This window comes from Rattus norvegicus, chromosome 4 (genome assembly GCF_021556685.1).
Source record: "Rattus norvegicus strain SHRSP/BbbUtx chromosome 4, alternate assembly SHRSP_T2T, whole genome shotgun sequence".
NCBI classification, from domain to species: Eukaryota; Metazoa; Chordata; class Mammalia; order Rodentia; family Muridae; genus Rattus; species Rattus norvegicus.
In genome coordinates this window covers 1567436-1585583 of record NC_141537.1, presented here as the reverse complement: position 1 = coordinate 1585583, position 18148 = coordinate 1567436, and the positions used below count along the sequence as shown (strand labels likewise).

The 18148-nt window shown below is 43.6% G+C and overlaps 1 non-coding gene and 1 pseudogene across 1 annotated transcript; both read left to right on the top strand.

Moving 5' to 3' along the window:
- Positions 1-8323: 8323 nt before the first annotated feature.
- LOC147994623 (18S ribosomal RNA) lies at positions 8324-9218 on the top strand (annotated as a pseudogene; the record flags this gene model as incomplete).
- A 1037-nt stretch (positions 9219-10255) lies between these two features.
- Positions 10256-10408, top strand: LOC134486900 (5.8S ribosomal RNA). Its single transcript, XR_015687308.1, has one exon. It is a non-coding gene; the product is annotated as a 5.8S ribosomal RNA (ribosomal RNA).
- The last annotated feature ends 7740 nt before the right edge of the window (positions 10409-18148 follow it).

Below are 18148 nucleotides of genomic sequence, written 5' to 3'. Positions count from 1 at the left end.
TACAAATTTGAAAGGAAGAAATCAAATTATCACTATTTGCAGATTATATGATAGTATAGTATAGTTAAGTGACCCCAAAAGTTCCACCAGAGAACTACTTAACCTGATAAACAACTTCAGCAAAGTGCCGGGGTATAAAATTAACTCAAACAATTCAGTAGCCTTCTTCTACTCAAAGGATAAACAGGCTGAGAAAAAAATTAAGGAAATGACACCCTCCACAATATTCCCAAGTAATATAAAATATCTTGGTGTGACTTTAACCAAGCAAACGAAAGATCTGCATGACAAGAACCTCAAGTCTCTTAAGGAAAAAATTGAGGAAGAACTGAGAAGATGGAAAGATCTTCCATGCTCATGGATTGGCAGGATTAATAGAGTAAAGATGGCCATTTTGCCAAAAGCAATCTATAGATTCAATACAATCTCCATCAATATCCCTACTCAATTCTTTATAGAGATAAAAAGAGCAATTTGCAAAACCCAGGATAGCAAAAACTATACCCAACATTAAAAGAACTTCTGTGAGAATCACCATCCCTGACTTCAAGCAACATTACCAAGGAATCGTCATAAAAACTGTATGGGATTGGTACAGAGACAGACAGATAGATCAGTGGAATAGAATTGAAGACCCAGAAATTAACCCACACATCTATAATGACTTGATCTTTGACAAAGGAGCTAAAACCATCCAATGGCAGAAAGATAACATTTTCAACAAATGGTGCTGGTACAATTGGAGGTCAGCATGTAGAAGAATGCAAATTGATCCATTCTTATTACCATGTAGAAAGCTTAAGTCCAAGTGGATCAAGGCCCTCCACATCAAACCAGATACACTCCCATGAAGAGAAGAAAAAATGGGGAAGTGTCTCGAACACATGGGCACTGGGAAAATTTCCTGAACAAAACGCCAATGGCTCATGCTCTAATATCAAGAATCGACAAATGGGACCTCATAAAGCAAAACTTTTGTAAAGGAAAAGACACTGTCAATAGGATGAAATGGCAACCAACAGATTGGGAAAAGATCTTTACCAATCCTACATCTGATACAGGGCTAATATCTAAAACATACAAAGAACTCAAGAAGTTAGAAACCAGAGAGTGAAATAACCCTATTAAAAATGGGGTACAGAGCTAAACAAATCATTCTCAGCTGAAGATTATCAAGTGGCCAAAAAACAGCTAAAGAAATGTTCAACATCCTTAGTCATCAGGGGAATGCAAATCAAAAACACCCTGAAATTCTACCTCACACCATTCAGAAAAGCTAAAATAAAAAACTCAGTTGACAGCAGATGCTGAGGAGGATGGGGAGAAAGAGGTACACTCTTCCATTGTTAGTGGGATTGAAAACTGGTACAAACACTTTGGAAATCATTCTGGAGTTTACTCAGAAAATTAGAGATTGCACTACCTGAGAACCCAGCTACACCTCTCTTGGGCATATACCCAAAAGATACTCCAACATACAACAAAGAAACATGCTCCACTATGTTCATATCAGTCTTATTTATAATAGCCAGAAGCTGGAATGAACCCATATGCCCTTCAACAGAGGAATGGATTCCAAAAGGTGGTACATCTACACAGTGGAGTACTACTCAGCTATCAAAAACAATGATGTAATGAAATTCATAGGCAAGTGGAATGAAGTAGAAAATATCATCCTGAGTGAGGTTACTCAATCACAGGAAAACACACTTGGTAAGCACTCATTGATAAGTGGATATTATCCAAAAAGCTTGAATTACCCAAGATGCAATCCACAGACCACAGGAAGCCCAAGAAAGATGACCAAAGTTCAGATGCTCCCACTCCTTCTTAAAAGGGGGTATATATATACATATATATATATATACACATATATATGTATATGTATATATATGTAAATATATGTATATATATGTATGTATGTATGTATGTATATATATGTATACTAGATACGATTGATGAAGTTATAAAATGCATCTTGAAAGGAACCGGATATAGATCTCTCCTGAGAGACACATCCAGAGCATGTCCAATACAGAAGTCAATGCTAGCAGCAAACCACTGATATGAGAACAAGACCCTTGGAGGGAATTAGACGAAATATTGAAAGAGTTGAAGGAGCATGCAACCCCATCAAAACAACAATGCCAACCAAACAGAGCTTCCAGGGCCTAAACCAGTTCCGAAAGACTATACATGGAATAATACAGGGCTCCAACCGCATATATAGCAGAGAACAGACTTGTTGGGGTACCAGGGGAAGGGGAAGCCCCTGGTCTTGCCAAGGTTGGACCCCCAGTGCAGGGGAATATGGGGGGGGGGATAAAGTGGATGTATAGGGGGAATGCCTGTGTGGGGGAGGGGGATGGGAGGGAATGGGGGCTTATATACAGGAAATTGGGAAGGGGAATAATGTTTGAAATGGAAGTAAAGAAATATATCTAATAAAAATGTTTAAAAAATTAAAATTTAGGAACCAAGAAGATGCCAATGCCAGTTCTAGCTATAATGTTTAGGTCCTGAGATGGAGAAGGGGAGTTAACAAAAGTGAAGACACTGACCACCTTTTGATTTTCAGGAAAGTGGCCACAAATAACTTGAGCCTTCTATATTTATACAATGACAATTGTGCTTACCCAAGCAGTGATACCATTGCTTACATTATTAAAAAAAAATCATAATACCCACCTTTCAAAAGCTCTATCTTTACACAAAGCCACCAATAGTTCCCCTTCCTCCTTCTCCCATTCCTTGGATCAGTCACCACCTAAACTTTTTTTGCATTAAAAAGCACAATTTCAGCAAGACAAAGGAGATGTCTGGCCAGGCTTGTCCTGTAAACAGGAAGACTTACCTGTCTGGTAGCAAACGTGGTTACATAGTTATGCATGGTGAGAGGCCTAATTGAACATTTGTTGGTAAACTATCTCTAGTTATTATCTCCTATCATAATTCCCTTTTAATTGCAGACAGACAAGTTCATTTTACAAAGCAGATCTTCTAGATATCTTTCTAATATATAGATCTTTGTAAGATGTAATCATTCTAAGAGCCATTTTCAAGTCTCTACCAATCCAACATAATCTCTGCATTTTCCATGTCTCTACTGATCAGATATAGCTTCTTAAAAACAGTTATGTAAGCAGGACCTACCTCTCTCCACAACTGACACAGACTTGCTCAGTGTGACTGGGTACTTCTCTAGAGATATGATTGTAAGTCTCAAATTCCCAGGATTTATGGTAACATCTGGAGGATTGATAGATACAAAAAAAAAAAAAGGTGAAGAACATTTTATCCCTTGAAAGAGTTTTGAGAAAGATGTAGAATCATCCACAGTGACTTAGCCTGTGTGACTCCAGATGGCCTTGTCCATGACTGATGAAGTGATACAATTTTGATAATGACTATATGCAGTACAATGAAGGAAAGGAGAGCTTGTAGGGCATGCAAACTTGGCACTAAATATAAAGGCCACCAAATTTCCCTTGTCAACTGAGAAGTGGTTTAAATGGACTTGCCACAGTAGAATCCTGTCACTGAAGCACTCATATGCTATTCCTTGCAGCAGCTACATGGCCACTGCCAGAAAGAGGTAGCACCTCTGTTAAATTATTTCTGATACATGCATGAGGATCTGAGTGCAGTCTCCAGAGAACATGTAAAATGTCATGGGACTATGTTCCAAGCTAATCATCCTGGTGCCTGTGAAATGGAAAAGAAAGAAACCCTGTGGCTTGACAGAGCCCCAGTCTAGCTAAATTGGTAATTCCATGGTCAGCTTGAGACCATGTCACAAAATCAATACAGTAGAGAGTGACTGAGAATGATACCCAGTATTGACCTTTGACCTCCTTATTAACACCTGTGGACATGCACCTGCAGACACATGTACCCCCACACAAACATATACACACAAAGTACTGCGACCTTATAAGCAGACTCAAGCCTCTTTAGAAAGTTTCATGACATTTTTTACCCTGCAACATCTCTCATGCAGCACACTGTTCCTTATTGTTTGCACTTTATCTTTTCTTAGTTTTAGATATATTATGCCCATTGTCTATCATAATGAATTTCATCTTTAAAAATGACCTCAGAATCATTATATTCATTCAGCCTCCTTGTCTTTAGGCAACAGAAATCATTTTTTTAAACTTATTTTGACAGGAGACTGGAGAGATGACGGAGAAGTTAAGAACATGTACTACTTTTGAAGAAGACCCATGTTAGATTCAAAGAACAAGAAGACTCATAATCACTGGTAATTTCAGTTTCAGGGACCCAATACTCTTCCTTTTCTAGCCTCCACAGGCAACCCTATGCATGCAAATACTCACACATAATTTAATAAAGACACACCACCCACACACACACGTTTACAATTTAAATTATTATCTGGCCTTATTTTTTTTTAACTAGGACAAAGAGGGTAAAATTATTCAATCTACTTCAAATTTCTAAAGGGGAACAATATTTTGCCTTCTCAATAGGAAACAAACCCCTCCAGATTTAGAGGCATCTAATTCCAAGTTGACACAAGTGTCCATCATATACATTAATGCTCCTTTTGAATTGTCTTTTACTTTTACTATTGCTTACAATTGTGTTGCTGCAGATTTGGTTTTACCACAGGCTTCTTTGATGCTCTGAGCTGTTTTGATTTTACTTTCTGCTACTCTCTCAATTAGCTTCTCACCCTACATTGTTATTCTATCTTACCATTCATTTTATAACATCCATGCTCCATAAATTTGAAGAAGATAACAACAATTTCTGCTTAAAATGTACTTCTTTTCCTTATAGTCACTCTATTGAAAAACATAGACTTTTGCCTTTAATTGTTGTTTTGTTTCTTTGACACAAGCTTTTTCCTTGAGTATAATAATATTGTTTTACTCTTTTAAATTTATCCTTTCCAAGTAAGACAATAGAAAACTTGTGGGGGTGCTTTGTAAATGAATATGAGAATGATCCCTCTTGTCTACATTTTGATGTCTTCTACATTTGAAAAATGAGTGCTGATTCAGCAACTAAATCCTACACAGGCAACCACTGTGGAGAGTCCAGTGGAAGTATTCCAGGACTCCTGATGGATGTCAGATCCCCTTGGACTCATACACTTGACATTTTAAACTAATATATTACCCTAAACCCAGGTTGTTGGGTATTTTCTTTCATCCTCTACCTCATATCTCAGAAAGAATGAAGAATATAATATTAGAACAAGGTCACTTGATTTTATTTCATGATGTGACTAAGAAACCTGGAATCTCCTAGTAGTATTCCTGATTTGGTTATAAAGGAGAACATTTTGTTTTATTTCTCTGCATTCTTTTTTTTTTTTCCTTTTCTTTTTTTCAGAGCTGGGGACTGAACCCAGGGTCTTGTGCTTGCTAGGCAAGCACTCTACCGCTGAGCTAAATCCCCAACTTGTTTTATTTTTCTAGTTACATATAGTACATTGCAGTGTAGGTGCCTATTCCTCCACCATGCAAGGAAAGGTCCCTAAATCTAAGTGATACAAATGCAAGTGCTATTGTCTGGTCACCCTAGTTACACAATTCCACTGTGGAAAAGTCTCTGGAATCTACATGCCCCATATTTAAGTTTTTTGATTCACCAATCTGAGTAATACATGTTCATGAGTCTGAACTTATAGTATCCACGAGTTGTTTAGCTTATCTCTGCAAGACCAAGTTGCCTTCATATGAACTATGTATGTATTCTTTTTTTTTTTTTTGTTCTTTTTTTCGGACCTGGGGACCGAACCCAGGGCCTTGCGCTTCCTAGGCAAGCGCTCTACCACTGAGCTAAATCCCCAACCCCATGTATTCTTTTTTTAATTCTCAATATTATGTTCTGTTGCTCTGTAATACTAAGCAGAAATTCCATGTATGCAATTTTTTTCTTGCTCCAGAAATGGGAGAAATGGAACACACATATGTATAGGGATACTTTCTCTAAGTCTGGGTATGTATCACCTTTACAGAATTCTTACCATATCTCATGTCAATTTATTTCCTTACTTTAATTTATGCATATATTTTAAGTCCTATATTTATAGAATTCTAATTTTCTGATTCTTTTAGTTGAGTATTTGCTTGTTTCTGCATGTGATTGCACATATGTGGATGATGGAGTACAATTTTTGGCATCCATTTCCTCCTTCCACTGTGTATGTCCCAAGGACCAAACCAAGGTTAACAGCCTTGGCAACAAATGTCTGTACCCACTGAGCTATTTTACTCTTCCTAGTATATTTCATAATTTATTGTTGCAAGCCCAATTGCTACCCCATGCCAAAAAAGGAATGTTTTCTTGCTGGTGTGTGCTATAATCTAAAGCATTTCTTTAGATTAAGACATTGTCCTCTTTAATACCCTATTATGATACATATAATATCTGTGGGCATGCAGAAACACATATACATACATAATTTCACTGACATACACTGTCGGTGCCCCATGCCCGCACCGAGACAGTACCGAGAATCAGGCGAAAGCCTGCAAAATTAAAGAAACACACACACACACACACACACACACACACACACACACACACAGAGGTTATTATTATCCATTCTTTTGTAAAACTTTTAATGATATCACTTCAATACACAAGCTTAGAGATATACATCCACAAACTCTCACCTACAAACTATATAGGAAGGTTTTTTATCAATGTGATATAAAACTAGAGATAACTTGGAAGAAGAAATATTAACTGAGAAAAAACTCTTCATAAGATTGTCCTATGAAAAAGCCTGTGGGCACTTTCTTGATCAATAATTTTGTTGGAGGGCCCAGCTCACTGTAGGTTGTCCCACTCCTGGGTTTATTGTTCTAACTTTTATAAAAACACAGGCTGAGCAATAAACAATCTTCTTCCACGTCACTCTAACATTTCCTGCCTGCTTAATCACTGGGATATTTTCCCACCCTACCTGACGCAACTAGGATTTGTTTTAGTGATTTTGTGTTTTGGACTGATGGCTGCTAATGGGATCATAAAATAAGACTTAAGTTGAATCTTTCAACCTTCAGAAAATGTGTAGAATAATTTTATTCTAATACCCTCATCTTTGAGACACAGGACATCATATATGAAAGGCCAGAAAGATTCTGCCATAAATATAGGCATCCTGAAAGGTTAATTCTTTACAACCAATAGGTCCAGGTAAGAACTAGGTAGATAAATATTAGCAAAATGATTGTACATTGTAAGGTTAGTTTATATAAGGAAGTAGCCATGTTTGAAAGTGTCATATAATTGAGGGCCAGATAAAGTAGTAATTCAAAGAAAAAAGTGACAGAATGTATCACAGATAAAATATGCCCAATTCACATGAGAACAGCTTAGAAATAAGAGAATACACAAGAGTAGAGAAAGAGAGACAAAAATAGACAAAAGAAAGACAGAGAGAAGTAGAGCAAGAAAGAGAAGTTGTGGTGTGTGGCATGTGTTTACGGAAGTTTTCTGGACATGATTTTACAGATTCAGGTTCTGAGAGAACAAACTATTCACTGGGGAAAACAGAAAAAGCTGGAGAATTAGAAGGATCCAGAAGATTGTAACACATTGTCCAAGTTAATGTGAGTCCAAGTAGGACAACTCATGAAGATGCCAAGAGAAACCATATTGAATCAGTCAGCTTGGAAGGTTGGATTACATGGAGGCTAGAAGCTCCTAGTATTAGGTCTATAAATAGTAGAACAGAGGGAAAAAATACTCTGGCCTCAGCCTAAAGGACTTATTTGCATAGCTTGGGTAAGACTCTTATCTCATCACTTTATCTAAGAAAAGAAAAGTGACATTCACTTAGAAAGACATACAGACAGACACACACAGACAGACAGACACACACACACATACACAGAGACACACAAACACACAAACATACAAACATAGAGCAGTGTGGGGAGGGAGAGAAGAAGAGAGGGAGGGAAGAAGGGAAAATGCTTGCAGTCAACCATTGAGCTGAGAACAAGGTTCCAAAAAGAGGACTTACAGAAAGAACTGAAGTTGTTGAAGGGGTTTGCCATCCTATAAGAACAATATCAACCAACCAAACCCCTGCCCTCGATCTTCCATGGACTAAACAACCATCCAAAGACTACACAAGGATGAGCCAATGGCTCCATCTGCATATGAAGCAGAGGATATCCTTTTCAGGCACCAATGGGAGCAAATGCCCTTGGTCCTGTCAAGGCTTGATGCCCCAGTGTAGGGAACTGTCAGAATGGGCAGGTTGGAAGGAGTGAGTGGGTGAGTGAGGAACTGCCCTCAGAACAGGAGGCATGAGGGGAAATAATAGCCGGTTTATGGAGGGCAAATCAGGAAAATCATATTTAAAATGTGAATTAAAAAAATCCCCTCCCCCAATGAAAGAAAAAGAAAGAGAAATGGAGAAAGAAAAAGAAAAACAAATGGGGGTACATAACTAAACAGATGCCCACTGGGGATGCGGCGGAGTTATTCCCATGATAGTCAAGCATCTTCTGGGAAACCAAAGTCTTTGGGTTCTGGGGGGAGTATGGTTGCAAAGCTGAAACTTAAAGGAATGGACAGAAGGGCACCACCAGGAGTGGAGCCTGCAGCTTAATTTGACTCAACGTGGGAAACCTCACCCGGCCCGGACACAGACAGGATTGACAGATTGATAGCTCTTTCTCGATTCCGTGGGTGGTGGTGCATGGCCGTTCTTAGATGGTGGAGCGATATGTCTGGTTAATTCTGATAAGGAACTAGACTCTGGCATGCTAACTAGTTACGCGACCCCCTGAGCGGTTGGCGTCCCCCAACTTCTTAGAGGGACAAGTGGCGTTCAGCCACCCGAGATTGAGCAATAACAGGTCTGTGATTCCCTTAGATGTCTGGGGCTGCATTAGGGCCACACTGACTGGCTCAGCGTGTGCCTACCCTACAAAGTCAGGCGCGGGTAACCCATTGAACCTCATTCGTGATGGAGATCGGGGATTGCAATTATTCTCCATGAACGAGGAATTCCCAGTAAGTGCTGGTCATAAGCTTGCGTTGATTAATTCCCTGCCCTTTGTACACACCACCCTTCCCTACTACTGATTGGATGGTTTAGTGAGGCCTGATCGGCCCATGGCCCTGTTGGAGGGCTGAGAAGAAGGTCGAACTTGACTGTCTAGAGGAAGTAAAAGTCGTAACAAGGTTTCTGTAGGTGAAATGGTGAAGAAGGATCATTAACGGAGAAGGCCGAGGGGGTGTCTGGTCCTTTCTCTGTGTGAGTCCCTCCTCTCACCTGGAGGCGCGGCCCTGGGTCCCGGTCGCATTCCTGGCACGTGCCACAGCCGGCTGACCAAGTGAGCATTTCAGGAAAGGCGGGGGTCTTTACGGAGCGGTGCGTGGAGTGTGTCTGGTGTGGTCCGTCGAGGGACTTCCTCCATTTTCTCTCTCTCCCTTGCTCCTCTGCCTATGTCCTCGCCTCCAAGCGCCTGCCTCTGGCTCCGCCACTGCTGCTTCTGCAACAGCCGGCTCAGGCGCCTCCCTTGCCTGTAGGCCAGCCACGGCCCTTGGCGTACTGAGGTCATTCTGCCTCTTTCTGGACCGGCTCCGTGATCTCATCTCGTGTGCCCGGGGGGGGGGGGGGGGAATATGTGATCTCTTCCCGGGCGGTGGCCGGGACACGCTCGCTCTCCTCACGGCACCTGCTGCCCCTTCGCCACAGCTCTCCAGCTTTGATGGTGCCAGGGTGGCTCTGTCGAGTGTGGGGGTGCCTGTGCCGCGGATGGGTTTCACGCACCCCGTCCCGCCCCGCCTTCTGGGCCTACCGTGTCCGCCCCGCTCCTGTCCGGGTACTTAGCAGTCGTGTTCCAGCGCAGAGGTTTAAAAACCCCAGGGGGGGGGGGGTGGTCGCCCTACCGCCTATTGGTCGTCCGAGGGAGGGCTGGCGCTTCCAGAGGCGTCGGGGGGGGGGGTGCGTTGCGAGCCCCCTCTGGGCGCCCGTGGAATCCCGGCCCGAGCGCCTGACTTGCCCGCTCATTGACTGGCTGCCACTGGGTGCTGGGTTCGCAGTGTCCCATGTCCTATGCGTCCCGCCTTTCCGTTCCCGACCCTGTCTTTTTTTTTCTTTTCACATGTATCCTTTAGTTTCCGGCTGGTGGGCCTGAGGTGGAGCCGCCTCCCGTTTGGCCCCTCTCTTCCCGTGCAACAGGGGCAGGCGGGGGAGGTGGTGCCATTGTTAGCTCGCATACAAGTCTGCTCACACCCCAGATACCTATATGACTCTTAGCGGTGGATCACTTGGTTCATGCGTCGATGAAGAACATGGCTAGCTGCGAGAATTAATGTGAATTGCAGGACACATTGATCATGGACACTTTGAACGCACTTGAGGCCCCGGGTTCCTCCCGGGGCTACACCTGTCTGAGAGGCGCTTGAGGATCAATCGCTGCCACGCCCCCTGCGGTTTCGTCGCCGTGGGGGGGGGGCGCGTCGCGCAGCTGGGTCTCTGCTTGCAGGGCCTCTTCCTTTGGCCCTCCACCTCCCGAAGTTCAGACTTGGGCGGCGTCCATTGGTCGTCCACGCCCGGTGGATCTGCTTGAGCCTCGATCTGTGGGCCTCGATCTCCCCGTCCACCGGCGCCAGGAGCCGACCACCCTTCTCGTGGCTCATTCCTGCTCGCTCTGCCGCTCCAGCTCCCGTCCTCGCCCGCTCTCCCCACCTTGGGGACGCATCGGCGTGGGCCAGTCAGGTGCCTGGGCGCGAGAGGGGCCGAGAGGGGCCCGTCATCGCTCCTCCGGTCTGGTGGGAGGCGGGCACCGCCCACTGGGTCGGTGCGTCCTCCGCCGCCAGGCACCCGCCAGTGCGCTCAGAGAGAGCGACCTGCAAGGGTCGGACGGGGGAGTCATACCGTACCCGCGGGGGCCGGTCTCAGGTACCTCTCCTCCCCCCCCCCCCCCCCGCCGGGTGCCGACCGCTCGGGCACCAGCCCTTTGCTGACGCGACTTGCTCCTGGGATGTGGGAGCTGGCCGGGATAGAGAGGTCGCAGACCCCAGCCTGGGACCCTGGCGCCCACTTGCTCTCCTCTCCGTCTGTCCGCCCATGACCGCGCGCGCCCTCCTTTCCTCCTTCTCCTCTCAACCGCGACCTCAGATCAGACGTGACGACCCGCTGAATTTAAGCATATTAGTCAGCGGAGGAAAAGAAACTAACCAGGATTCCCTCAGCAACGGCGAGTGAACAGGGAAGAGCCCAGCGCCGAATCCCCGTCGAGTGCCGTGGCGCGGGAAATGTGGCGTATGGAAGACCCACTCCCCGGCGCCGCTCGTGGGGGGCCCAAGTCCTTCTGATTGAGGCCCAGCCAGTGGAAGGTGTGAGGCTGGTAGCGGGCCCAGGGGCGCCGGGCCCGGATCTTCCCGGAGTCTGGTTGCTTGGGAATGCAGCCCAAAGCAGGTGGAAACTCCATTTAAGGCTAAATACCGGCACGAGACCTATAGCCAACAAGTACTGTAAGGAAAAGTGGAAAAGAACTTTGAAGAGAGAGTTCAAGAGGGCGTGAAACCGTTAAGAGGTAAACGGGTGGGTCAGCACAGTCCGCCCAAAGGATTCAACCCGGAGGCACGCGTTCGGCTGTGCCAGTTATCCAAGAGGATCTTTCCTTCTCCCCGTTCCTCCTGACCCCTCCACCCGTGCGTCTTTCTCCCTCTCCACGCGTCCCTCCGTCGCCTTGTCCGCTCCTCCCAACAGGGGGGTCGGCGGGCGCTCAGGCGGCGGGCGCGGGGTGCGGTTGGGCGCGTGGTTGGGGCCAGGGGTGGGGTTGGTGGGTGACCGTTCCTTCCCCCCCACCCCCCGTCGGCGACTGGGCTCCCTTCCACCTTGGCTTGGAGGTGTGCCAAAACCGGCTATGGGACTGCTGGGAAGGCCCTGCAGGGAAGGTGACTGGGGGCGGTGCGGCATCACCCGTGGGACCCGGACCACCCCGCCCCAAGTGTTACAGCACATCCTATCCATACAGAAGACACTGACTGACAGACAGACAGACACACACACAGACACACACACACACACACACACAAATACATATTTAAATATTTAAAATGATGTTTTAAAAAAACAGTCTTCCTGTTTAACAGAGGTTTAAAGGGAAGTTGGCTGACAGAACGTTTTTGTGTTTTTTTTATTCTCTTTTTTACCAAATAGGAGGTAGATCTGTTGGCCCTTTTATTAAAAGCCAAAGTATTAAGTTGCGAGCTGATGTTTCAACTTTTGCCATCCTGTTCCTTTCAGGAAAACCAGGGAGTGTTGTTTCTTTGGCTTTTGCCTTGTGAAACAAAATGAAAGGAGCTCTACCAGTTGGCCTAGTTTCCCTGTTCCTTTTCCCTCTTCCTTGGTATGCTCGATGAAGTAAAGTAAATAAATGAAGATTCTAGTTATTTATTTGTTTGGGAGACCCGAACCCTCTCTCAAGCGATATTTCCATCCCCCTCCCCTCCACACACACAAGGCCTCCACCCTGTATGTGGGGGGAGGGGGAGGGGTGGACCAGAGCTAGCTGAGAGGGGGTGGGGTGGGGTGGGGCTGGAGAATATGCATTTCCCTGAAGGTCTGTCAGGGAAATACTGCTGCTGCCCTAGCATGCTTTGCTTCAGTGCTGAGCTAGGCGGTGCCTCTTTAGGGGTGGCAAGTTTTCTGCCTGAAATCAGTGAGTGATGATTTCAGCATGAAAGTCTGATCCCTCCCTGTCCTTTCAGTGCTCTGGCTAATGGCAAATGACAGAAGAAAACCTTAGTTAGACTCACACCCAGCTGTTTGGAAATGGTAATGGAATTGATAGCACACCCTCAGGGAAAGAGGAAGACTCCCTTTGCTCACTCCCAGCCTCGCCCTACCAGCTCTGGATTTCTAAGTAAGGCTGAATCTGGACCATATTCACAGGATTTGGCATTTCTGATTAATGTTTAATGTTTAGTTAACTAAGCTTGTGAAGGGCTGGAGAGATGGCTCCAAGGTTAAGAGCACTCACTGCTCTGCTCTTTCAGAGGTCCTGAGTTCCAGGCCACAGAAACCATATAGTGGCTCACAACCCTCTGCGAAGGGATATCCCATGTACTCTACTGCCGTGTTTATATGAAAAGGGCTTTAGTATACTCATATAAATGAAAATAAATAAATAAACCTTTAAAAGAATGAAACAAAATGAAACTTACAAAGAAACTGCGCATCTTAAAATGCCAGGCACATCTATCCACTCCTTTTATTTTATTTCCTGTGGTGGTTCCCCTTTTCTTAACCTCGATAGCCCAACTGGGACAGAAGAGCAAACTGTCATCTACCTATCTGGGAGTGGAGTGATTGGATACAGGGAGATGGAACATTTGCAGTTAGTAAAGTTCTGCTGTAGTTTTTTTTTCCTTTCCTTTTTGGAGAGATATCGGGAGGTTTTTTTTGTTGTTGTTGTTTTTTAAAGTACAAATTTTGTTTTCTGTGCAACATTCTGATCATAGTTTATCATCACAAAGCTCTTTCCAGATCCTTCCTCCCCATCCACCACCCCGTTGTACCCCAGGCCTGTCCTTATATGTGGTTGATGCATACCCAGGTGAATCTCCATTGGAGAAAGCACGATATTCCCATCTCCTATGACTGTCAATGGCAGATGACTTAAATGCCAGTGACTTCAGACTTGACTCCATTTTCCCCTCGGAGAACTGGGTTTGGATCTGTTGAATGAAGGCAGGCCCTGGGTTTTGAAACAAACAAACAAACAAAAACACCAAAAAATATTTAAAGCAGGCAACAACTGCCTGCACGCCAAGAGACTGTTGACTCCTCTTTGGAGCTAGTACGATGTGAAACTTGCTTAATAAAGTAGAATCCATACAGCACAAAGGGAACACTTTAACAAATTATGAGGAAGAGAGAGAGAGAGAGAGAGAGAGAGAGAGAGAGAGAGAGAGAGAGAGAGATCTGTTTATCTCCCTCCTCTAGTTTTTCATACTAGAGATTTCATCTTCCTCTGTCTCTGGTGCTGGTGGCTTTACTCCTGGTTTGGGGGGCTTGGGATAGGGATAGGAAGAAAGAAGTCTTGAGTGCTGATTTTAAAGCTCTCTCTCTAAAGCTCTCTCTCTAAAACTCTCTCTCTCTCTCTCTCTCTCTCTCTCTCTCACTCTCCCTCCCTCTCCCTCTCCCTCTCCTCCCTCTCCCTCTCTCTCTCTCTCTCTCTCTACACACAGACACACACACACACACACACACACACACACACACACACACACACACACACACTTCCTAGGATGAAAGAAAAAATGAAAAGGAAGGCACCCATGGTGATGCTTGACTTTGATCACACTTTGGTCTCAGCACTGGAGAGGAATATAGGAAGGCTTATCTAGATGCAATGTCTAGTTACGTGCAATAATCTTGGACCTGAACCGAACACCCAGCAGCATTTCCCGCACCCACCCATGTATAAGCTTTTATAAGCTGGACCACCAACACTAGAGCGACAGTGCAGACAGAGACTATTTGGAACTGGACTTCCATTTTGAGTTTTTGTTTCTGTTCTTGTTTTTTTTTTCCTGTCCTGTCCTGTTCTGTCTTGTCCGTCCTGTCTCTCTGTCTGTCTCTCTGTCTCTCTGTCTTTCTGTCTGTAAATCCACACATGTAGTTCTTTCCATGTCTTATATTTCAAAACAAATAATGCTTGTTGTGCTTCTCATTTCATTCAAGGGTACTACTCTCTAGATCAGAGGAGCCCCTTACAATTCTCCACAGGTAGTGATGACTGGAGTGTTCAGTGCGACTAAGTAGGAATTATATGGTTGCTTCCATTATGCTTGATCTTATCCAAGGTAGGGTGTCGGGGCATGGTTGCCAAGATGGCGAACAACAGACAGTGATTGAAGAGATGGAACAATAACCTACAATTCTCCCTCTCTGTCAACTGTTTCTCTGTCACTCTCTGTCTATCTTCCCTCCTTCCCTCCCCCATCTCTCAGACCTGAATGAACACTGGAACTAAAGTAAATGTACAGTGAAAAGAAACCAGGTGTGGTGATGCATGTCTTTTATTGCATCACTTGAGGGGTGGAGGTGGGTAGAACCCTGTGAGCAGGATGCAGACCTGATCCAGGTACTGATTTCCAGAGCTTATGTGCAAAGACCCCTGACTCAACTAAAGAAATGAAGAGGAAATTAAAGAAACAGGTATAATTAACTTGGAATAAACCAAACAAACTAAGGAAAAGGAAAGGCAGTATTGGGGTGGCCTGGCTTAGAGAGGAGGGGCAAACATTTATTTGCCAGTGCCTCCTCAGTTGAACACACACACACACACAGAGAGAGAGAGAGAGAGAGAGAGAGAGAGAGAGAGAGAGAGAGAGAGAGAGAGAGAGAAAGAGAGAGAGAAAGAGAGCAAGATCTGTTAATCTGTTTGTCTCCCTCCCCTAGTTTTTCAGACAGGGTTTCTCTATGAATTCCTCTGTAGACTGGTTGCTCAGAGGGCAAAGCTGCTGGCTGTTAAAGGTCTAGGTAAAACATGAAGGCCTGAGGAAACTGTTAAGGCCTGGATGCTCTTTGAAGGAGGCCTACATCATGTATACATACATACACACATATTCATATATATGAATATGTATATGAATGTGTATACACTCAAGTATCCTTTATTTAATTAGCTTATTTTGAATATATTTTCCATGCTAATCAAAAAGAGGAAATTTTCTTTGGCATTGGATTCTTCTTGAACAAAAATATGGATATAAATAATCACATATTCAGATGATATGTCTAATATTGGGAAGATATTCCCAGATATGGTGTTAATCCATCATAGTCCATGTGTGAAAACGAAACAGACTTAGTAAGAATTTTGACAAATGGATTTTAAAAACTTATATAGTGTTATTAAGAGCAGTGGTAACATTTTTAACTTGATATTTTATATATTTACATTGCAAATGATATTCCCTTGCCCAGTTACCCACTCTCCCACAACCCACCCCCTGCTTCCATGAAGATGTTTTTCCTCCCATCCACCCATTCACACCTCAATAGCATACCATTCCCCTGCACTGGAGAAAGGAGGATTCACAGGACCAAGGGCTTCTCCTATTGATGCCAGACAATGCCATCCTCTGCTCCATATGCAACTGAAGCAATAGGCTTTTACATGAGTACTATCTGGTTAGTAGTTTAATCCCTAGGAGCACTGGTTAGTCTAGCTGGTTGATATTCTTGTTCTTATGGGTTTGCAAACCATTTCAGCTCTTCCTTTACTCCTTCATTGGAGTCCCCATGGAGTCCGATGGTTAGCTTCAAGCATGCTTGTCTATATCAGTGAGTTTCTAGCAGAGTCTCTCAGGAGACATCCACATCAAGCTCCCATCAGTAAGGACTTCTTGGCATCAGCAATACTGACTAGGTTTGGTGGCTGCATATGTGATAGATCCCCAGATGGGGCAGCATCTAGATGGCCTTTCCTTAAGTCTCTGCTCCACTCTGTGTCCCTATGTTCCCCTCCCTCTTGAGTATTTTGTTCCCCCTTCTAGGTAGGACTGAAGTGTACACATTTTGTTCTTCCTCCTTCTTGAGCATCATATGGTCTATGAATTGTATCTTGGGTATTCCAAGCTTTGGACTAGTATCTACTAACTGGGTTAATTCACTCAGCATGATATTTCCTAGTTCCATCCATTTGCCTATGAATTTCATGAAGTCATTGTTTTTAAAAGCTGAGTAGTACTTCATTGTGCAAATATGCCACATTTTCTGTATCCATTCCTCTGTTGAAGGGCATCTGGGTTCCAGCTTCTGGCTGGAGGACCTCTTCATGTCTGATGTCTCTCTCTCAGACATGCTCAAAAGTTTTTGTCCTGAGTGATTCTAGATTTCCATAAATCTGGGTATAGTATTTTGTGTAAAAATATGAAAGCATTTTAATTTAAATAAAGCAAAAGTTAAAACTATGGATAAATTCTCTTCTAGCTTAATCTTTCCTTGGTTATTATCAGTATCTAAGATACATGCTGGGTGACAACAGCAAATTAAGAATTACCCTGCAGTCCCTTAACCATTTTCTATGTATCTGTGGTGTTGTGTGTTGTAAGAATGTTGGTGGATGTGAGTGTGTGGTGCATGCCTGTAACTGTGTGGCTTTACCCATCTGTGCATGTGTTTTTGGAGTTCTGAGAAGGATTTCAAGTGTCTTCTTTATTGCTGCTCACTGTTCTTGACATAAGTTCTCTTGTTGAACTAGAAATTCAGTGTGGGATTGGAGAACTGGTCAGCGAGCCCTCAGGATTCAGAGGTAATAGTTATGTGTAGCTATCCCCTATGCCTGGCATTATGTATACATGCTGAATATTCACACCCAGGTCCATATGTTTCTACCCACTGAGCAATTTCCCAGTCCTAGTGTGGTGAATGTTTGCTTAAGATTTGAAAACAGATCTTAATTATTTTCTGTTTTTGCTTTTGTTTGTAATTTTCCATAGATCACTCTGCAGGTGGATATTATAAAACACACCTGAATAGACCAGAAAATAAAAATAGGAGTAGATGCATTACAAGCAATTCTATAAAACCGTATTTTGCATACTCACCTTGTGAAGCACAGTTGATATTTCTGGGTTTGCCTGTTATATAGACAGCATAGTTTGATATAAGGACAGTTTAGACTCTTTAAATAGAAAAGGAATAAGAGAGATACATCTCTTGAAATAGTATAGAGAATTTGATACTTTATCACATGATAATTAAAACTGAGCCACATAGCCTTCAGCAGAGGAAATGAGGGAGAAGTGTGTATGTACCTTTTGCAGCACAGTCTCTGGAATAAAACAAACAGGGACATTTAAATAAATATATAGCAGTGTTTAAGACTTCATTTCTCTTCCAATATTTGCAATTACATAGTCAAACATTATATCTTGGAGTCATAGATTACTGTGCTATCTAGAATTGCACGATGAGGATAGCATAGTGGCAGTATAGCAAAATAACTGATAGGAAAAGCAGAGCAGTCACTGCATTAGGATTCATATGAATTGCATTTCCTCCCTGCTGGGAACTAAGCAACAATGGGTAAAACTGTACAAGTACCTCTGTAGTAATTTGGTGTCTTGGGGTTACGTCCAGAGGATATACAGCTGGAGCACATGGTGTTCAATTTAT